This window comes from Protopterus annectens, chromosome 8.part0 (assembly GCF_019279795.1).
Source record: "Protopterus annectens isolate FY-2018-M chromosome 8.part0, PAN1.0, whole genome shotgun sequence".
Taxonomy (NCBI): domain Eukaryota; kingdom Metazoa; phylum Chordata; order Ceratodontiformes; family Protopteridae; genus Protopterus; species Protopterus annectens.
The window spans coordinates 1,157,644,414-1,157,668,500 of NC_056741.1; the positions used below are offsets into that span (position 1 = coordinate 1,157,644,414).

Genomic DNA, 24,087 nt, shown 5'->3' on the forward strand with positions numbered 1-24,087 from the left:
CCCACCACAGACATCACCACTGTCACACTACCCTCGTACATATCCTGTACCACTCTTACATACTTCTCTGCCACTCCCGACTTCCTCATAGAATACCACAACTCCTCCCTAGGCACCCTGTCATATGCTTTCTCTAAGTCTACAAAAACACAATGCAACTCCTTCTGACCTTCTTTGTACTTCTCTATCAACACTCTCAGAGCAAACATCACATCTGTAGTGCTCTTTCCCGGCATGAAACCATACTGCTGATCACTAATCATCACGTCCCTTCTTAACCTAGCTTCCACTACTCTTTCCCATAACTTCATGCTGTGACTGATCAATTTAATCGATCTGTAGTTACTACAGCTCTGCACATCACCCTTATTCTTAAAAATCGGTACCAAAACACTTTTTCTCCATTCCTCACTCAGGCATCCTCTCACTTTTCAAGATTTCATTAAACAATCTGGCTAAAAACTCCACTGCCATTTCACCTAAACACCCCCATGCTTTCACCATCTTAATTTCCAAAATCACGGACAAATCCAGAAATAAATCATGGACAAATGGGGGACACTTTTTTAAAAATATTATTACTATTAACTGTAGTTGATAGAACAAGAGAATGTGCAACCGTACAACTTTAGTTACTGTCATTACTTGTTAAGCATAACCCTCCACCTTTTCTACCCAAATCGACAATGTTACGAGGAACTGGGAAAGATGGTGCAGAATTTTGGGATAAAATCAGGGACAGTTAAGTAGTTTGTTAAATATCTGTATCTCATGATCAAATAAACATCGAAATATATTTCTGAACAATGCAAAACCATTGCTGTCTGTTCAGTACACAGCATTCATTGTTTCAGACTAAGCAATATTTTTGACCAAAATAAGTAAGGCCTCCAACAACTGCAAATAAATGAATTCATCCTAAATATACAGATATAAATATGATTACAGGCATACTTTCTCTGTTTTCAAAACTTGTCATTTCATGTTTAGCACATAAAATAATTACGGCATCGTACAGTTCGGAAACAATAAATATTCATGCACACTGGATGAATATTGAATACTTCCAACTGAAGTACAACAACGGGGGAGGGTTTGGGGCGGGCCTTGTTACTGCGCATTTGGTGAGCCAGTACAGTACACGATCGCCACTGAGTGCAGTGTTGACTGTCCATGTGCTTGATAACCAATAGGATATCTATTAAAAAATCGCCTTGGGCTAAATGTTGATTCCACTTCTCGTTTGCTCTCGCGGCACTTTTGTCTGCGCTTGTTCCCATGGAGACAGCGGACGCCAGGGTGGCAGTTCCAATGCAGTACTTCTGTCATTTGTGGAGAGTTGAATGGTGCCTGTAAACATTTGTAGCTTGTCTTAAAATGCTGACCTGAGACAGAGGAATATTGGATACAAGTGCCTGAACATATTTTTTCAAGATTTATTTCAGAAACGGTGCCTTTGATTTATTTTTTTACTTTATACGTGAATGGTACGGTAAGTAAAATGTTTTAAATAAGTTCATGCACTACGCCATCTGCTTTTATTTTCGCTTGTGTGCATATATTTTAACAAGTACTATGAACATGCAAGATGTCCAGAGTTTTGCAGAATCTCCAGATTTTGTCTCATAGTTTGTTGTTTTTTTTATCCCTCTTAAAATTTGTGTTTTTTCTGGCAAATCACTGAAGATTGAAAACTCTCAATGATGACAGACTTCATATCATTCGGAAAAAGCATGTCAATTCAAAATACAAATGTCCAAACACGGAGGCATATGTTAAACATTGCTGTTATATGAGAAACTTGCTAGAAGTCCCATGGTTTAAGCCTCTGCGCCCCCCCCCCCCACCCATTTTTTCTTTTTTTGGTTTGTATATTCCGCAAAGAGGTTGAGAGGTTTGCAAACTATAACCGGATTTACGTCGATTAGACAAGGATATATCACATTTTTTATAATAGGTATCGGTGATGGTTAAGACAAGCATTTTATCCCTCGTATATGTAAGCCATTGTTCTTGAATAACGGAGCACATTGCGAATGTGTACTTTCCTGTTCAGTTGTGTTTCTTCCATTATGTGTTTCATCAACAATTTACTTATTATTAACTGCACAAATTGAGCAACTGACATTTACAATATGTATATGTTTGCGACTACAAACCTTTCGTCTGTCACTGATTTTGACTCAAAATTTAGCAGTGCCTCCCCAAAAAGAAAGAAAGAAAAAAAAGTGTCCCCCCATACCTCCCGAACTGGATAACTGACAATTTGAAGAGAAAAGGTGTTGGATTACACTTAATAAGTGATGACGATAATTAGAATTATAAACTTATTTTACTTCAGAAGATGCGTGTTATTTCACATTACCTTATTTTGTTAACTTCTCAAGTTAAGAGTCCCCAGTTGTTCCTGATTATTTCTGGACTGGTCATTGATTCTGGGGTTTCTGGACTGGTCATTGATTCTGGGGTTAAGAGGCTGAGAGCTATGGGCTGACTACATTACCCGTGGTTCATTCTTATTAGCATCTTCTGTAATTTAAACTTTCTTTTTTTTCATATCCTGGTCTTCATATAGTAATTTAAATTTACTGTGATGGAGTTTGTCTCCCCCTTCTGTGTTGAAAATGTGCTTTGTCCAGTCAGACTTCCCCAGTCAAAAAAGACAACTAACTAACTAGTATGTCTGCTTCACATTGCTCAGTCTTTCTTCTCAGGATTTTGTAATGTCTTTGGCACTTTTATGTGGACAACATGTGTAATGTAAACTTCAGATTGGAAGAAAAGGTGCAGCCATAAAATAAATAAATAATAAAAACTTTTCACCAAGAAGCCATACCCCCAAAAGAGTTGACATAATGACATACTCCAATGCCACTGTGATATAGGGTTGCCACCTTTTCAAATGCCCAAAGTGGGACATTTTTGGTACAAACATCAGATTTTGCAGGGTAAAATATAGCCATGGCCAGTACAAAGGACATAACTTCACTTTTTTTGCCTAAATAAAAGCTTATTCTTGCAGCATTTTAGTTGCTTATTCTGTTTCTTATAACATTTAGGTGTTTCAGATACAGAGTAACTGTTTTATGCAACTATTACATAAAATATAGGAAATAAATGTGTCCTAAAACCTCAGGACATTTGCCATTTTTACAGTTTTTTTGCAGGACACAATTACCCAAAGAGGGACTGTCCCTCGCAAAGTGAGATAGGTGGTAACCCTACTGTGGGTACATAGACCACCATCCTCCTGGTCACAGTATATTAATTCTTTGCCACCTCGCACAGACTGCCTTTTGGTTACAATGCTTCAATAAAAGAAATGACCATATGTCACTCAGTAGACTTCATTTCCCCTTAGGCTGCACTGCAGTAATCCATCTTGCTGATGTTGAAATAGACCCCACAACCTTCTGTACCAAAGGTGAAAGTGCTACTTATGACGCTGACACTAACCTTGAAGCTTTATTGACACGGCAAGGCTGTAAATGAGCTTGGCACATCTCAAAATTCCTACTGCATTTCTTTGCATTGCTGATAACAGTGGCTACTTCTGGCCATTTTAGTTTTGTCTACTGGGCTTGATAAAATAAACAACAGCACAGCATATAATGCCAAAGTACCAAAGATATATGTAGAAAAGGGATTTGTATCATCTGGACTTTGTCCAGGTTAAAAATACAACCAGCTTTAAAAGAATGATGTATCTATGACAGCAGAATTTTTTTTTGTGTGTGTGTGTGTGTGTGTGTGTGTGTGTGTGTGTGTGTGTGTGTGTGTGTGTGTGTACGCGTGTGTGTGTGTATGTATACATACACTGCATTGCCATTTTAACAAAATTGACTAAACAAGGCAGCAGTGCTTTCTCTGCAATTGTTCAAGTGCCATTTCACTGAAAAGTAACTTTTTTCTATTCTGACAATATTTCACTCTAACATAAAAAAAAAAACTTCCTAGTGCAGCCAACACAGGTATAGATTATAAATGGATATAACTTATATATAGACTCACCCCTTAAGAATATTTTTATAATGCTTATAAGTAGCAACCCCATGGCAGAGGGTAATAAAGCTCTTACTGCACCCAAGACCACCTGTGTTCAATTTGTTGCACAGGTGCTTGAGGGAAGATGGGAGTGAGTGGCTGATGTTGCCTTACCCATCCTGAGGGAAGACAGGGAGAGAGATAGACAGGCAGCCTAAAGGCTTACTGCAATATGCAACATACAAGCCTGTTCAACCCCGTGCTACTTGAGTGGTGAGCCACTCAGTCAGGAAGTTGCACACCTGTGAAAGTATATATGCACCTCCCAAGGACAGTGATTGATCACAGGGCTGTCAAGGCTGTCATAAGAGAATGGGAGGTAGGGTAAACTCCCCAGCATGCAGCATGACACTTCGTCAGCAACCCTGATTTCCATACTGGCTCCAGACAAGGGTCAACCTGAGCCCAGCAGAGGTTAAGACAGTTCGGGTAGACCTAGTGAACAAGAAGAGTTGTGGGGCAGTTGATGATCAGCTGCAGGGGAGAAAAAAAATACTTATTAACTAACAAAAAAGACTGGGTAATTCACAGTGCATTTTAAAATACCACTTTAGTCCTTGTTTGCTGTCCCTTTTGCTGCCACATTTTGCTTCAAAGTTTTTTTTTCATGTGTATCCACAGATCTTATCTGGAGGCTGCCATACAAACTTCTACTTTCTGGTTGTACCGTCACTCCCACCCTTTCTCGCTCTCCTTTTTCCTTCTTTGCATTTTTCTGCATCTAGCAAAGTGCTGTTGTCATTATGCTACACGGCATCCTCACACTGTCTTATGCACTGAAAGAATCAACTATTCTGTAGGTGCCAAAGCCCCACTGCATTGAGAATTCCTTCAGTTTTGCTTTGCAGTCTACCTCAAGCATCTGTCACTTGACATATTCTGAGCCAATGGGTAACGTCTGCTTGCTGTTTTGTCTAGTTCCGGTCAATATCTGGTTAAAGTATATTCTTCTTAGTGATCACTACATGGTTCTACCCGCCTATATTTCAGCCTACTACTATTTTACAGTGACTTATTTATCCCTGTTAAATAATTGCTGCAAACTTATTACAATGCCTACCCAAACCTATTAATTAGGTTTGGTGCACAGTCACTCCCGTAAGTATATAATTGTTAACCCCATTCAATAAAGTTTAATGCTTGATTCCACATACCTTTCCTTAGTCCTCCACTGATAGTTTTTTTCAGTCTCAGCCCTGCAGGGGTGTGGTGAGCTCGCTCTGCTCTGCTCCCCTACCCTTCCCCCAATTCTCTCCCACCCCAACTATCTCTAGTTTTATACATCATAGGCCACTTCCAGCCTCCTTAGCCCCCTGAGTTCATCACCTCCCACACCCAAAACAACTAAAACCCTTCTACATCTCACATCATGCACACTCTAACTCTATTAGTAACATCCCTAACCTTTTTTAACCTACTTACTCTCTAGCACTTCACTTCTCACAACACCACACTACACCAACTAACCCCAACAAAAAATACAGCATACATATACCATAACTCATTCCAAAATAGTTACTCTGGTATTTCACCATCACTCTTCAATCACAGAGACACCACCACTTTCCATAAAACTGTGTTTTAATATACCTAAAATCAAACAATTATACATCTCATACACATACTTCATACTTAATTACATTTCATCCACAATCCAAACCGCTATCTTCACATTATTATGCCAAAGTGGATATATTTATCCAAACTCTGGACTGTCTCCCACCCAACATATTAACAACTTTAGATCACTCTCAGTGAAAACACCAAAAGACCTTTGCATTGTGATGTTAAACATCCATAGTATCTGCAAGAAACTATCTGACTTCCATGCATGGCTTACACAGTATACACCTGATATAGTTGCTCTAACAGAAACCTTGCTCAAACTCTAGCTATCAGACTCAGAAATACTTCCCCCTTGATATCAGATATTACAAAAAGACAGGTTTCAATATAAAGGGGGAGGCCTAGCATTAATATACTGCAATCATCTAAACATAATACCCCACCCAAAAATAGTTCCCACTTTCAATAATATGGAAATCCTATTAGCATCACTATTTTTCAACTTCCTGTTAGCATCACTATTTTTTAACAACCATAAACAAATATCTATTGGCACCATCTATATTCCTCCAGGTCCCAATATCCCAACACTGGAAGATTTCCTATCATAGTCTAACCACTACATCTCCAAAGAAACCATCATCCTCTGTGACACTAATATAAATTGGCTTAAACTAACACCTAACAACTCCACAAACTCCATCAGTCTGTTCAAATGTACACAACTACAAACCCCAACACACACAACAAACAATCACACTGAATACATCTTAGACTGGATATTAGTATCCCACTCACAATACTACTCCAATCCCAACACGCTTCCCAACACCCTAAGTGACCACTTACCAGCCCCGATACACAGACTATCAGCCTCCACCCCAAGCATTCATTCATACAAATGTATCAAGAAATCTAGCCAATTTTAGCCAGTCTCACTTTTGCAACCTATTGCAAACACTAAAGTGGAACCCATTGAAATATCTTCCCTTAGATGAAGCAGTACATTACTTCAATACTGTCTTTCTAGATACCCTTAACTCCATAGCCCCCATAAGAAAAAAGAGAGTTAAACATAATCATGCTCCTTGGCTATCTAAGTCAACCAAACAACTACTAATTAATAGAGACCAAGCATTGCACAAATGGAGAAAAGATAAGACCCCACCCAGCGAAACTGCCTTCAAAATACTTAGAAACAAAGCAAAACAGGCCATTAATTAGGACAAAAAGACTTACTTCTCTCAACAAATAAACACCCACAGTAATAATCCCAGACTTTTCTGGAAATCTGTCAACTCTTTACTAAATCCTGGCATCACCCAAAACCCATCACTTCCAAACAAAAGCCCAGTTAAAATCGCTGAAATATTTAATAAAAATGTTATTGATATTATCCTTACATTAGTAAATGCAGGCAATACCCCAACCGCCATTAACCTATCCACCATACCTCAAGGCAATATCAGCTCCATACCATCCTTTAACTTCCGACCTGTACCAACCTCTCAAATAAGCCACGGTGGTGCAGCGGTAGCATTGTTGCCTCACAGCAAGAGGTTCTCCTGTTCGATTCTTGACTGGAGCACCTTCTGGGTGGAGTCTGCATGTCCTCCCTGCGGTCGAGTGGCATTTGAAAGACATGCGTGAATGGGCATGCCTTTGTTGAAGGTTGGGTGTCGGGCTGGCACCTCGGCATCGTAAAAATCAACCGCCAATCATTAGCGGACCGGAGTTCCACTGTGGTGACCCCTAACCAGGGAAAAGCCGAAAGAACAACAACTTGGCAAACTGAAACCAGGCTCTTTATCCACTGATAATCTCCCCCAGAATACTTCAAAATCAGTGCTAAGGCAATAGGTTTCCCAGTAAGTATTCTTATAAAGCGATCACTTGCAGAACACACAGTCCCCCAGCTCTGAAAAAAAATCAATAATCACTCCACTTCATAAAGGTGGGAACCCTCATGACCTATCTAATTTTAGACCCATTTCCATACTGTTCCCTCTATCTAAAGTAATGGAAAAATGCATCCACAAACAACTGGTTGAATATCTAACCAGCAACAGCCTACTATCCCCTACACAACATGGTTTTCGACCATCCCACAGTACCATTACTGCTGTAGTCTCCTTCACAAATTTCATCTATAATGCCCTAGATAGTAACCTACTTACATCAGTCCTGTTACTGGATCTCTCAAAAGCATTCATCACAGTCTCCCATATTAAACTTATACAGCGACTGCAATCACTAGGGTGCTCTGATGCCACCCTAACCTGGTTCACTAGTTACTTGAAAACAGACAGCAATCTGTAAACTGGCAGAGTAACCTCTCTAGCTTTCTTCCAAATAACATAGGAGTGCCCCAGGGGTCAATCTTAGGACCCCTACTATTCAACATTTTTATAAATGACCTACATAAAGTTCCCTCTGACTAGGCTATCATATAATATGCAGACGATTCAACCATAATCTGTACCTCCAATAACTTTTCTGACCGCCAAAGGTTAACACAAAAAGCCTTTATATCCATAGAACTCTGGCTAAACCAATCACAGCTATTACTTAACCCTAATAAATCTAAACTACTCATCTTTGCATCTAAACCTGTTTCCACAGACTTTACTATATTCTCCATAAACAAAACCCAAATAGAGTTAGTAAATCAGGCCAAACTGCTTGGAATTATTATTGACAGCAAACTTAGTTTTGACTTGCATATTAATAATGCAATAAAAAGACACTTCAAATTAAGAAAACTTTACAGAAACAAAAAATACTTAGACAAATTCATCAGAATAAAACTTTCAAAAAGTCTTCTCCTTCCAGCCTTACTCTATGGGTATCCTACCTTCACCAATCTCCACGTCTCTTTGCAACACAAACTGCAGTCCTATTATTATAAGACTGCAAAATTCGTATCAGCCCAACCAAATCATACCCACCATTGACAGGCCACTAGAGAACTAAACTGGCTAGAATTTTCACATTACCTACATTACACACAACTTACCTTTGCCCATAAACTTGTTTATAAACCCGGGTTTTGCCCTTCTCTGAAAAATATAATTGAACCTTACATCCCATCCAAAAATCTGTGCTCTAACAACAAACACCTACTTAAAGTGTCAAAACCTAGTAAAAGAGCAGGTAGCTGCCTCTATTCCCATTCCATAACTAAGCTGTGGAACTCCCTCCCATCATCAGTTACAGAATTAGACAACATAATCTCCTTTAAAAGAAAACTAAAACAACATCTCACTGATAACCTCAGCTATACATGTAACACATGTCCACAGCCTCCTTAATCTAGCAAAACTGCTTCACATAGCAAGTATACATGTGTATATGTCATACTGTTATACCATGAGTTATCCCTAATCTTTATTGTCCTACTCCATACATCTGTCCAACTATCTTAAAACATTTTCTCTTCTGTCACTTTCTACTTTTAATACTAACATTAAATACATACACTTATAAACTACATATTCCCACCACCTAGCTATAAGATTCTAACTATATCTATCCTACCTTTAAGTTTAACTCTCTAATTCCACCTTCCCACTACACTTACCTTTTCCTCTTCCTACCCCCCCCAAAAAAATATTGAGCTGTATTGTTAAATATTTCTAACTGTTTAATTTGAACTGTATTGTTAAATATTTTTGTTACTGTATTGTGCCTTTTTACAACATATGTGCTGTTTAGATAGTTTTCTATATTATTTCACTTGCTTTATAAGTAATTGTTTCCTTACAAATTCAAGTAATGATTTTCATGTAACTTGGAGCTTTTCTCCCTGGGCCTCCACTGAAAATGGGTCTCAAACTCAGTGGACTTTCCTGGTCAATAAATAAATAAATAGCCCAACCAGCCTCTACATAAGCGCCATTTCTTGCCTTCTGAAACAGCAGGAGGGCATGTAATAAAGCATAATTTTCTTACTTTCAATGGGGGAGTAAACCCAAATGCAAGGCTGTAACTGAGTAAGCCAACCTTTTTTAAAGAAATCAGAACCCTGTATATATGCTGCTGCATGAGATGCAAGTTCTGGGTGCAGAGAACAGAAAAGGTAATTAAAAAATTACAGCCAAAAAAATACATAAGAAGAAAAAAAAATAATTTGGAAGGGCTGCAGCTTAGCAGCCTAGGACACCAAGTTGCCCTGGATGAATGATTTCCACAATCCATTATCTGCAGAGACAGGGACTTCTTTGCACACCCAGTACTAATGATTATAGTGAGAGTGGGGCAAGTCACTATATGCATAAACTTAAAATACATCTCTCCTGACATACTTTTTGAAAACGGATTTAAATTTTCATGTATTAAAGTACACCAATTACATGCATGCTGACTTGCAACTCCCTACCCCAACATACAAGTTTTCCTTCTTCTTTCTTCTCTCTTTTTTCAGTGACTAGTTCACTAAAATCCAAATTATTCTTTATCCATGTAAAATCAAGGGTGTAACAAAGAATAATCAATGTGCTCTGATTATTACATTATGGCTTGTAGGAACCAGAAAGTCTAGAACAGTCTAATGGCTACATCATATCAGTTGTATGCAGCATACTTAGTGATAGCAACTAAATTTTATAATACATACCACTATCCCACCCACACCACAATAAAGTTGTCTGAGTACAAGACTGACATGCAAACTGCACAACTATCAGAATGAAGCAATGCTTTGCAGCACATATTCCACATCATCCATAATGTAAACAGAATTTTCTATTAATAACATTTGTTAGGAGGGCACATTGGTTTAGCTAATTATAGAGCGGAAGGATTCCCCTTTTGCCTGTCATATTAAGAAAAAATACCCTTTACAGACATGATTAAATTCATGTGCAATATGGAATTTGTAAAATGTGATTTACATGTATATTTGAAATAGTTTTTTGTAGTATGTATGTTTTTTTTGTAATTTGTATGGAGCTTTTCTCCCCGGGCCTCCACTAAAAATGGATATGTATCCAGTCGGACTATCCCGGTCAACAAATGTAAAATAAATAAATAAATACAATAAACTTAAGTTACAGTATTTCTTCCAGCTGACATATGTAACATAAACTTATTAAGTTACACTATCCTTTTTCAGGAGGTAGAAAAAAGTAAAATTACACTAAGATATCAATATTCATCTAAAACTATAGAGGGCATCAGGCGAAATTATTATTATGACATTTTGAAGAGATAGAAATTGCTTTTGTAAGTTTATTGGGAGATCATTTAAAGAATTGTATACAATTTTTGAATCTTAAGTGTGGGTGTGGCATTATAAGATGTTAGAGTACAAAATAAAAAAAGTCTGGCTACACCTCTGCATATAACCAAAACACATTTCCCAAATGCCACATTTCATTCATTTTTATCTATTAAAACTCCTTGTGCTGTACCATAGGGAAAGAACATTAAATACACTTTGCCCATTGATATTTTGAAGCATAATTAGATAATAATCTGTGATGATACCCAGTTGTCAACAAATATTGCAAAACAGTATTGTACATTATTTGACTTTCTTTTGTGCTTTAAGTGATATGAACACTGAACACACTGAACCAACTGAACACACCAAATTGCTAGGAGTGGAAATAGACAATAAACTAAAATTTGACATTCACATATCCATGACCATAAAAAAAGTCCACAAAAAACTAGGAGCGTTATACAGAAATAAGCAACTTCTCATCAAAGCAGCAAAGATCTCAATAGCAAATTCAAACCTTATCTCCACCCTACTTTATGCCTCTCCAATATATACCAACCTAAGGCAATGCAATCTAAACAAGCTAGAGACCTGCTACAACAAAATCACCAAATTCTCCACAGGGGCATCCTACCGTAGTCACCACTGTCTCTCACTTGCTGAACTGGGCTGGCTTGAAGTCCCTCACCTCCTTCAATGGTATCAACTCTCACTTGCCCACAAACTAGTAAACCATCCACTAAATGTCCCATCCCTCCAGAATCTACTCCAACCCTATCACACCACCAGACCACTAAGATCCAGCAACAAAAATCACTTGCAGATCACTAAAGCCAATAACTCTGTTGATGAAGAACTATTCTCTTGCGCCATAGCCAAATTATGGAACTCCCTCCCACCCACAATTACCTCCGTACAATCATGCACCCACTTCAAAACTTTACTAAAAGCACACCTAAAAACATGCTGGCTATGCCCTTGCAACTCCCACTCTAATAGCACCCACCCCATCTAACCACTACTTTTCTTTCCATCCCACTAACTACCTTGATTATAGCAAGCTCAGATGCTCATAAGCCTAGTACTTATTATACAGCAGGAACTTCTTATTGTAACATTTGTTAATGTCTGTTATGTACTTCACAGATAAAGATTCTAGTTGTCTACTGATGTACTATATTCTTCATCTGTAAATATGTTTGTAATTAATTGCTATGTTAATCAAATTGTTAGTCACTATGTAATCTAATGTAACTACTGTCTGTTTATTTTAACTGTGGAGCTTTTCTCCCCGGGCCTCTGCTGAAAATGGACCTATGTACAGTCGGACAGTCCCGGTCAACAAATGAAAATAAATAAATAAATATGTATTGCTTGGCACATGCGGTGTACACCTTCTCTGAAGCAGGGATACCAAGGACTCCCACCACTCTGAAGTTCCTTAACACATTCATAATCCTGATGGAAAACTTGCAGACCCATGTATCATGCTTAGATAGTTCTGACAGCTGTCAAAGCTGCTGCCAAGCCAAGAAGTTATAAATCATCTGTTTCAGCAGTACCAAGCAATGTATAAATAAGACAGTTTTTATTTAGTGTCTCTTCTCCATTTCTACACAAATTGCTAAACAAATTGTTACCACTGCACTGTAAACCATCTACTATAGTGTCAGAGTTCTAGTAAAAGAATAACAGTTCTGGTGCAGTGCTAACTACTAAAGACCTGGAATGCCAAGTGCCAGCATTCCGTATATCTCATAAAACAGAAGAAAATATCTCGGCTTCAGACCAGACATAAAAATGCTACAAAGCCAAATGCTACTTTTAGATACTCTTTTAAAATGCTGTATTTTACTTGTCCCTGTCTCCACTTGAACCCGTACCTCCAGTTAGAGAAGTACAGTTCAGATATTTCAAAATAAGTTTTTAAATAGAACAATGTTGTTAAATATGTATAAAGTGTAAAGCACAATGGCACACCTTTTTGCCCTGGGCCTCTGCTAAAAATGGGTTCTGTAGATCCAGTCAGACAACCTGGGTAAACAAATGTCAAATAAATAAATAAATAAATATAATTGAACTCACTGAAGTATCCCAGGCAGAAGTACATGGGTCACTAAAAATAATAGCCTAATTTATTTTTATAAGTATTGTAAAATTTAAAGTTGCACTACACTATTTAGGTAGTCTGTACCTTTACTCAATGAAGACACTGAGATCAGTTCTGCTGTTACGACATTCGTTTACTGCATACAAGGTATTTTTACATTTAGCTTAACAATGAAAGATATACACAAATAACAAAACCGTACTTCAGCTTACAGCATCAGATCTGTAAGGATAGGAAAAATCAAAGTCTCTCTTACAAAAGAAAAAGTCCCATTCTTTTTCTGCCTGCATCAGCAGTTTTGGAAATTTGCCAGAATATGTCTTTCCTCTCAAGCTGGTCTGCTGATAGTTTGTTTTCCATATCTTAAACATTCTGGTCCAGAAGAATAACTAATTTCATCCTTGGCCTATCTTGCATATCATATTGATGCAACACAGTTGCATACAAGAGTTCATCTTGTCCTGCTTGTAGATAATAAATTTCGCAAGCTGCACAGTTTATAAGAGATAAAACATTTTACGTCTGATTCTTATTAACCATGAATGCCAAGCTATATGTTTTTGCCAAGAGTTCAAACTAAGTGCACTCTACACACTGAAATGCAGAATATTTATTTTACATTTTCAGAAAAAAATCCACTGAAATCCATTTTTAACCTGTTCGTTACTCTCTCAATTCCCTCTTTTCAATTAAAAAGCAGAAAAAGACTGTCCATTTTTGACTTCAGTTGTATACATTGAAACCTTTTCTAATTTATGTAGGTTAACCATCATGATTTGTTGGATTCTATAGGTTTTCTGCAAATGGCAACTTAGGTAGCAAATCCAGATAGTTAATATGACTATAATACCTAACACTACAATACAGGCTGTATCAACCAACATAACAGTTTTTTTCCTGATTTTGACCAAACAGTAAACATATTCCACAAATTGTGAGCAGTGTCTTTTTTGGTCTTTTCAGCCAAAGTAAGTAGTTTATCTTCTGCAATGATGCTTAATGCCTCATAATACAGACTACTTTTATTTCTTTTTTCCAAATACTCTCTGACAATCTTAGTATTGTTCATTATGTTTTTTTTAAATTATCCAAGGATACATATATATTGGAAAGCTGTATTGTCATAATTCCAATTTTTGGAAATATTTACTTCTATGGTTTCAGTAAACACATAGCTCTTATTCCATTTAAGGAAATCAACATGTGATAAACATCCTACAAAAGGAAATTTTAAATTATGACCTACATCTTGATCTGTAACCAGACAAATATATTGAGAAGCCACTTCTGTAAACATTTGAAAAGAAGACGGTATAATGGTCCATTTGCACAAATTAACAGAATGCTGCAATAAACATGGTTCATAGACAGGTGACTGCTGCTCACAAATGAATCCATTTTTGAGTCTGTGTACAATACTCAGTTTTATGTGTTTTTTCTCTCATATCTATATGATTATCTTCAAATTGTGACAACCAATACTCATACCCTTCTGGTATGAGAAATATCATAGGTAATACCGTAAATTGACACATAGTGGTATCAGTAACATTATAATGTGTGAATTTCCCTATGCAGTATTGTGGAGTGCAATATGTTACTTCAGTTGTTGTTGTGGTCTTTCGTCTTTTCCCGGTTAGGGGTCGGCACAACGGTACTCCAGTCCGCTAATGATTGACAGTAGATTTTCACGAACGCCAAGGTGCCAGCTCGACGTTCTACCTTCCCAACCACGGGGAGGACATGCATACTCCACACAGAAGCACTCCCTGCACTCCAACCAAGAATCAAACGAGAGAACCTCTTGCTGTGAGGCAACAGCGCTACCGCTGCACCACCGCACTTCAGTAAATAGCGTAATCCAATCTGTATCAGGCATCCATTTGTTAAACAATTGTCACCAAACATTTTCATTTTGTAACATCAGTTCAGTTTGTACATTATTTTTTTGAATTTTCACATAGAACGATTTTATAGTGCATTTTGTCCAATTTACAAAGAATGTCATATTACCATCATATTTCAATTGATGTAGCTATATAGCATCACAATTGTCTAAAAATTGCTGCTGATAATTTATATTGTGCAAATGTGTTTTCCACATTTCTGGATTTCAATATGCTTGTAAATGTACAATCTGAGAGATATCTTCCCCCTCTACTTTTAAATGATTAGATAGAATTTCAACATCAGCTGCATTAATAACTCCAATGCCTGTGCCCAGGCCTCCTAGCAGAGTATCATACCAAGCTCTTTTGTATCGGCATTTGCCTGTGTCTAGGAATGTAATGTTAAAATGTACTACAACCTTTTGATACTGTCTGCCTACCTTTTTACAGGTAGAAGAGATTTTAACCAAATGGTCTGTATGAACAGAGGTAGGTTTACCTGTTAATATTGATAGAACATATACCCAATGTATGCTGCCTGTAATGACTGTGGTTTTAGAACATATTACAGAATCTCCAGTAGTAAAATTTATTTGTACTTTTGTATTATTGGGAAGAATACTAATTTCCTGTATGGTATGATTACCACGTTCCTTCACATAAGACTAGCCATTGTGTAGATGGTAGATATTTCTTTGGGTTTTCTTCTTTTTCCAAATAAAATATAGGACATTTTCAACATTTAATAGAAACTTTAGAATCAAATTCAAGGGTTACCTTAGGACTATTTGGTCGAATGTAAAAATGACCCATAACCACGGACCAAAAGGTAACGTTACTGGGAACTATTATATACCCAAAAGTACAGTTACCATTAGACGGACAAGTAAAATGGTTCTGCTATCTTTGCCCACAAAAAAGATTTATTTTTGAGCATTCACGCCAACCTAGCTTTAGAGTATTATTGTCATTGTGTATTTTCCAAACTTGCATTTCACAATAATATAACCTTTCCACGTAACCAGTATCAACTTAAAAAGTTGTTCTGATTAATGCTTCTTCAACTGCTTCAGACTTGGCATTTACTGTGAGTCTAGGAAAAAACACAAAATATGAAGTCACTTAATGACTTTCAACTGATCTCTGAACAAGAATTATTTTGCTTTTCTTCTTTCCCTTAGCTTTGCACACTAGAGGTCCTAATTGAGCAATTATTTCAAAGGGTCCTTGCCAATTACTATCCCATGGACCGTCCGTCTGGAACGTCTTGACTAAGACCTGTGTCCCAGAGGGAAGGTTTTCTTCTGGCATAACAGGATCCTTTGACCGTAATTTGAACGCTTGCATTTCTGATAAACTTTGACACAATTTAGAAATATCCTTTGTCCATTGTTGATGCTGTGCAATTTCTAATAATGGTCTGTTTGTACTAACAGTATGATCAAATGGCAATTGTACAGGCATTTTCCTGCCTGTCATGACTTTAAAAGGTAAAATTCCTGTTTTACTGTGTGGAGTTGCTTTGACACCCAGCAAGATTCCAGGCAAATGTTTTACGCAATTTACAACTTTTTCCAAGCAGGCTTTCGTAAGGCTTTTCTTAAGAGTCCTGTTCATTCTTTCAACAATCCCGTTGGACTGAGGATGGTAAGGAACATGAAATTGTTGCTGGATACCAAGCAAATCACACAAAGCTTTCATCAGTTTACTGACAAATTGTGGCCCGTTATCAGATTCGATAACTTGTGGCCATCCCCAATGACAAAAAATTTTTTCCGTAAGGCTTCTGCTATAGCCTTAGCCATCATTGTTTTGGTAGGAATTGCTTCTACCCATTTTGAAAAAAACATCAACTACCATTAGAAGATAGAAGATACTGTACCCACCTTTAGCTGGGGGTAATGGACCTGCAAAGTCAATTTGGATGGCATACCAAGGTCCATCCGCTGGAGTTACCCTTAGTAACTGTGGCTTTTTCAATTGAGCATTAACCTGCAAACATATTAAGCATTCAGCATGCACTAAATCACAGATTTTCTTTAACTGTGGATGCCAGTACTTGTTCTTTATAATGGGCCATAACTTTTGTGTACCCAAATGTCCCAATACCTGATGATTAAATTTCACTAACTGTCGTGCCTGTTGGTATGGTATATAAGGAAGACTAGCACCATCTTCAAAACATTTCGCATAATATTAACCTGGACTTTCTCTTACAAGAGTAGATTTTTCTAACTCTTCCTGCAGTCCAAACTTAGTTTGGATCTGCAGCAAATCCTGCTGCAAATTCTGAGCTGAAATTGTCTGTATGGCATGTACTGCAATGGTTTTATCTGGTACACCAGAAAGGTGTTCTGTAGGATACAGTTGTATTCCTTTCTTGGCTGCCTTTTCTGCCATCTGATTAGCATAGCTATTTAACTGAAAAAGTTAATTTGTAGCTTTTTGATGAGATTTTTACCTTTAAGATACTGTAGCAACCCACAAGGGACTGACTACGAACCAAATTCCAAATAGTCTGTAACACAGAAGCATTCTTGAGTGGTTTGCCTATATTATCAACAAACCCTCTCCTTGCCCATGTAGACATATGTAGCCACAGAGAATTAACTATGTATGCACTGTCTTAAAAAATATTGACAGGTGGAAAATGCTGTAACACATAAAGAACTGCTTCCAGTTCAGCTCGCTGAGCAGACGTAACCTGGTAACTGAATCAGAGTCGGTTGTCCCATAGAAGGGTTTTCTGGTACTACTGCAAATCCAGTCTGATATTGTCAACTGTCCCAACATTGAGCACCATCAACAAAGACGGATGACCTGTCTTCCTGAAAATCAGGAGACAGAATGGGCTTTTCTGGATTTGAAATGTGCCTAATACATTTGTGTCACTTTCCTTCATATCCCATGAAGTTAGATAAGTAATACTTATCTCCTGCCTTTATTGTAACTTGCTTGACACTAAATAATGCCAACCATTTTGCAAACACTGCTTGGCTGACATCATCAATCAGTTTATTTAACTGAGTCTCATTTACCAAAGCCTGTATGACATAATGTGGTGTCTGTACTATAATGTCTTTGGAAAAAGCTGTTAAATATTCAGTTTGTTTTAAACCCCAGTAAATGGTCAAAAGTTGCTGAATGCACAGGTGATATCCCTTCTCAACATGTGTCATCTTTCTACTGAAGAATGTAATGGGGCGTAAAGTCTTTTCCATTCTAGCATCAGAGACCTGAGGCCACTCCTGTAAAAGCACAACAGAGAGTGCATTGGGTCCAGCTGCTGCCTGTAATACAAAGGGACATGTTAGACTTGGAGCTACTAATTCTGTAGCCTTGGCCAATGCTGCCTTTAAATCACAAAAAGCCGTATTTGGCCCCCACTCCAGAAAGGGTAATTCTTTCTGGCTAGAAAACATGTTATACAGAGGAACTGCCATGCTGGCATAATCCTCTATGAATTCCCGATTATAATTCATAATACCTAGAAATTTATGCAAATCCAGAATGGTAACCTGTTTATCCATTTGCAAAATTCCCTGCACCCTCTCTGAACAAGGAGTACAACCAGAAGGGCATAAAATAGTACCTAGAAATTTTACTTCAAATGACATGAATTGTACTTTTTCACTTTTAACTTTAAACCCTGCCTCCTGCAGTGTTTGAAGGACCTGTATTACTGTAGCTAAATGCTGTTCTTTTGTTTCAGACTGTACTAGTATGTCATCAATGTATTGCAGTACGGAATCATCAGATTCTAGACCTTGTAGTATTCATCCAACTATTTGGTGAAATATAACTGGACTGTTTTGAAACCCGTGCGGTAACCGCATCATGACATACTGTTCATTTTGAAAAGTAAAGGCAAACCTTTGCCAATCTTTTTCCTGCAATGGTACTCCAAAGAAACCATTAGCTAAGTCTATGACTGTAAACCACTGATTTGGTGGTTTTATTCTTGCTGCTAGCTGTGGGACCCCTGGAATCAGATGAGCCCAGGGAGTCATGAATTGGTTCACTTTTCGTAAATCAATAATCAGTCGGTAAGTGCCATCTTTCTTTTTAACTGGCCATATGGGTGAATTTGTAGGGCTATTTCCCTTTTGAATTATTCCCACTTCAAGCCATCATTGTATGCAGTTTTGCATGTCTGTTTCTACTTCCTTTGGAATTGGATACTATTTTTGAAACTGTGGAATAAAATCTTCATCACTACCTACAGAAACTGCTTCCTGTAGCTTCCTGCAATCTGTGGGCTCTTGACACCACAACGCAGGGAACTGTTTTACCTTTGACCATACTTCATTTTCAGTAGGGCTGACAGTACGGCCCTTTTCAGAACTGTTTGATACATGTATTGCCTCAATCATACACAACATGGGACCTTGTCCTTGCCATATAATGCCATTAGGAAGGTCTATGACAATTCCCATTTTGGACAATATATCCATTCTCAAGATTGTGGAAGTGCAAGAATTATGCATCAAAAATACCCCTTTCACTGGTTCCCTTTGATGGGAGAATTGTACTTGCACAGGTTTACTGCCTATGGCTAGACATTCAGAGCCATTAAAACCTAAAATACATGTACGTTTAGACAAGTCAAGAGGCAAATGCTTATCTGTCACTGAGACAGCCTCTTCTGTATCTAGAAGAACATCTTCCCACAGGTTTCCCTCTACCCAAATATTGATAAGTGATCATCCATCTTTCCCCTTCTTGAAGTTAGTCAAGAAAGAGACTTGGATGGGGGGGGGGGGGTCACACCCCTATAGTGCATCTACTTCCCACCCCGAATCATCAGTGGTAGTGGACTGCAAAGGACATAACTGCAGGGTTTCCTTGACTTCTTCACAGTCATAAGAAGATCGATTAAGTTCATGATGCAAGACTATTTGCTGCTGATAATTAGGATTTACTGGACCCTCAGGAACTAAGTCAGATGGAACAGTTGTATCCTTTGTGCTAACAATATTACCTTGTACATTGACACTAGGTGTCGCACCATCCCTTTGCTGTACTGGGAATACTGACTGTTGAGTGTTTGTGGTATATAGGGGTTGCTGCTGTAGTCCCCTATTACCCTCTGTCACATATCGCTGCGAAGTGTACTGCTGTGTTTGTACTTCTGGCTGCATTACCTGTGCTGTCGTGGTACACATGGCTTATCAAAATTTTTCACTGCGATAATATTTACAATCATTTTTAGTATGACCCACCTGTTTACAGGAGTAACAAATAGGTTGTCTCTTTGGAGGACCCTCTACAGATTGAGTAATTTGAGAAGCTAACTGAGTGGCTGGGGGAGCTGGTGCTGCCCGTTGTTGCCCTTGTATAACTTGCCCTTGATAAGATTGTCCTGTTACCTGCTGTGGGCCTTGCTGTCCCTGATTAATCCATCTCCCAAGCCCCCTTCCCCTTACTTCACTAACAATGGGTGCAGAACAGGGAGTGTAAATCTTCTGCTTATGAATAGCATTATCTTTACACATAATACATGCTCTCAGCAATTTATCTGCTAACTCTGTGAGTGTATTTGAAGATTCCTCATAAATAAGTTTATTATCCCCTGGGACACTTTTCAAATGGTCTCAAAAGGAGAGCATAACAGCTTTTTGAAAATTGTCATCTTTCAAATCTTTTTCATCACTGCCATTATCTAGCATATATGCCAGCTGGTAAAGGGAATCACAGACTGTCATTTGAAACTGATCTAAAAGTGTTGGTGTGAGAGATTGCCCTCTAGTGTATGGTAACAATACTGCTGTCATTCTTAAGTGTTTATCTTGTATTGGATACTGCTTTTGCTGAATATAAACCATAAAATGCTGATGGATAAAATTTCAGAAGCAACGCTCAAGTGTATCCTTCCATACTGTGCCTACAGTTTTAAGAACCCAAGCTTCAAGTGCAATCATGTTATTAAAAATACCCTTCTGTTCATCCCACTTAGGGAGAGTTTCTAACATTCTAGACTGATGATAAACTTTAGCAGAAAAAACAGCTGAGTCTATGATGACTGGTAACAGTAGTTTCTAGTGCTTTATGTTGATATTTTTCTAACAAAGTTTGTAATCTTAAAAAATCTTGATTAGCTAAATCTGCTGCTCTAGCAGCTTCAGTTTCCTGTTTATCTAATTGAGCTTGTAATGTGTTTATTTCCTGTCTTGCAACAGTTACTTCATGCTGTGCGTCAGCCAATTGCTTGCCATATGTTTCTTGCAAATGAACAATCTTATCCATTAATCCTTCTAGCATACCTATAGCTTTACTGCCTTTTTCAAGAACAGTTTTTGTAAAGGTCTTCATTTCAGTCTGTGAGTCTTTCAAAAACTGAGAAAATTCTTTTGTACATTCAGCAGTATCAGCATGCATTTTACCAGACGCATTCCATTTATCACAGTACGTCTGAAAGTGACCCATGAGGTCAAGATTCATAGATTAGTACTAGGCTAACTGCCCTTGCGAGCCATTTTAAGCCTAGACAATTATCCCTTGTGAGACTCAAACCCTGCACCTTGTGTTTGTTTGTGTTTGTAAGGCAAACACCTCAATCATTAGGCCACCCTGTCAACCCAATCTAGATATTGCTGGTTGCTAACTTTAGCAATCCAATCTTTAAACTCTTTGACATTTACATCACCCTTTAATAAATCTTTTGCAACAGGATATATAGAAACAGGAACCATTGTCTGTGCTTCAAACATTACTTTATCCTAGTTGTGTTCCAGGTTTTGTACAATACGTTTATGACAAGGCATACAAAAAACAACATTTAAATCATTACAAATGGCACATTTCTGAATATTTTGTGACACCTTTACCTTACGCACATACCAATCAAAGGTTGCAATCTATTTGCATAATGCAAGGTTGTCAGTTTTCCTAAGTAAAGATTTACAAGTGCTAATATGCTGATCATACCATGTCTGTAAATAATTCAACACAACTACATAGGATTGAGATACATCAACAGTAAAAGATTTGGTGCACTTCTTGGCATTTTCAATAATTGCATTCATTGTTAATAGAAAAATGGAACAAAATATTTACCACAAATGTTCAGAACAAGGTGGTCAGTCTTGACACTGAGATCAGTTGTGGGAGAATTCTCTGCTGTCTTTCACTATATGCTGGTGAAACAAATTGTTGGCAGTGGAGAATTTGGACCTCGTATATCACCAACTGTCTGAAGGAGAATTTCTGTACTGCCCCGTACTATGCTGCAGTGTTTGTCCTCCAGTCAATAGACAAAGTTTTTAGAAGAGAACAGTCGAGTCTAAAAAGGTCTGTGCTGGAATGTCGCACTGTGAGAGGCACCTCTGCAGGTCACCTCCCCAGTGTTTTTGATTGGACTGGTCTAGCCACTGTAAAATTTAAAGTTGCAGTACACTATTCAGGTAGTCTATACCTTTACTCAATTAAGACACAGAGATCAGTTCTGCTGTTACGACATTCGTTTAATGCATACGAGGTATTTTTACATCTAGCTTAACAATGAAAGATATACACAAATAACAAAACCGTACTTCAGCTTACAGCATCATAGGTTCATAGGTTCATAGATTAGTACTAAGCTAACTGCCTTTGCGAGCCATATATTGGTCTATATTATATTCTTGATAGCCGACAATGTAGAATTCGACATTGTCGACACGAGAATAGCGAAAGTGCAGAACATCGAACGGGTAAACGGAAATCTCCGTAAGGGGACATTTCCGTTTACTTCAATGTAGTGCAGTCTCGGAGTTGGTATATTTAAGTAGCGGGGGGGTGGGGGAGTGCAGGGGGGGCTTGCCCCCCTGCCTACACCCTTTACATTTTCTTTTTTTTTTAATTTATTTTTACGAACATAAGAAATTTTAATAGCTCGATCAATAAAGGTTGACCTTTAGTGATTGGAACTATTAAATTTTTGATGTTCTAATATAGACCCATATATATATATATATATATATATATATATATATATATATATATATACTTACTTTAGAAGAACAAAATGCCAGTAGATCGACTTTCATAACATTGAGACAACAAGTTTCAGATGAGTGAAACTTCATTTTAACGTCTTCCACAAGACTGGACAGTTACAATGCCAACTACTGCTGACCTGAGCTGAGCGGAACAGGAAATATACTCATTTCTGCACTGCAGTGCAGTCTTGGAGTTGTTATATTTAATTTGCAGGGAGTTTGGGGGGTGCCGCCCTCTGGACAAACGTAAACATTAAAATTAAAATGATTGTAAATATTGGTTTCACAAATCTCCCCTGAATAGTCATGTGGGTGGTGTAGATATTTTCATGAATATTCAATGGGATTTTTTATGAGTACGCGGGTATTGGTTGGTGGGGGGGGGGTTAGTGTAGAGTTAGGTAGCTGTTATATAGATTTAAAGTGATAGGGCAATATTTAGATAGGATGAGTTGTTGGTTTTGTTTATGCATTACATGAGAGGTAAGTTGCATTTTATAGGGTCGTTTTTGTTGAGAGTTGTTGATGCAGATTGTTAGCCTTATGAGTATTCGACTTTGTCGTATCTGTGTTATGAAAATCGTTCTACTGGCATGTCGAGTTTCTGAAGTGTGTGTGTGTGTGTGTGTGTGTGTGTGTGTGTGTGTGTGTGTGTGTGTGTGTGTATATATATATATATATATATATATATATATATATGTATATAATATAGATCTACTGGATATGCATATGGGTCAACTGAAATTGGTTGACTCTACCTTTAATTGACATCTGTTTAGCCGACAAAATTCAATCAGCTGAACAGATGGTCAACAGGTGTGCTCACTTTACCCAAGACTGTGCAAGTTTGGAGTTACTGTATATAATTAGCAGGGGGTAGGGGGCACAGCCTGTGAAATGGGGATACAGGGGACTTTGCCCTTCTGCAAAACAAGTTGTTTTATTATAATATTTTAATTCAAAGTTGTCATGTGCTGGGATTGTTGATCAGTGCATGCGAGGTAGTCTGTTGGCATTTGCAAAGTGACATTTTGTAGTTGACTGCGCAAACACTAATATTTGGGTGTTTTGTTTAATTATAGTATACATATATATATATATTTATTTTTATATGTATGTACTCTATGTATGTACATATGTATATGTGTGTGTGTATGTATATATATATATATATATATATATATATATATATATATATATATATGTATATATATATATATGTATATGTGTGTGTTTTGTCTGTCTCTCTCTCTCTCTCTCTTTCTCTGTGTGTGT

General features: G+C 37.7%; 1 protein-coding gene across 1 annotated transcript in view; it reads left to right on the forward strand.

Annotated features, from left to right (window-relative positions):
• Positions 1–1,254: 1,254 nt before the first annotated feature.
• Positions 1,255–24,087, forward strand: part of LOC122808418 (cilia- and flagella-associated protein 70-like) — a 165,790-nt gene continuing 142,957 nt past the window's right edge. Inside the window, exon 1 of the mRNA XM_044079381.1 lies at positions 1,255–1,492. The gene's annotated coding sequence lies outside the window, so the exon portion shown is untranslated. The remainder of the gene's footprint in view (positions 1,493–24,087) is intronic.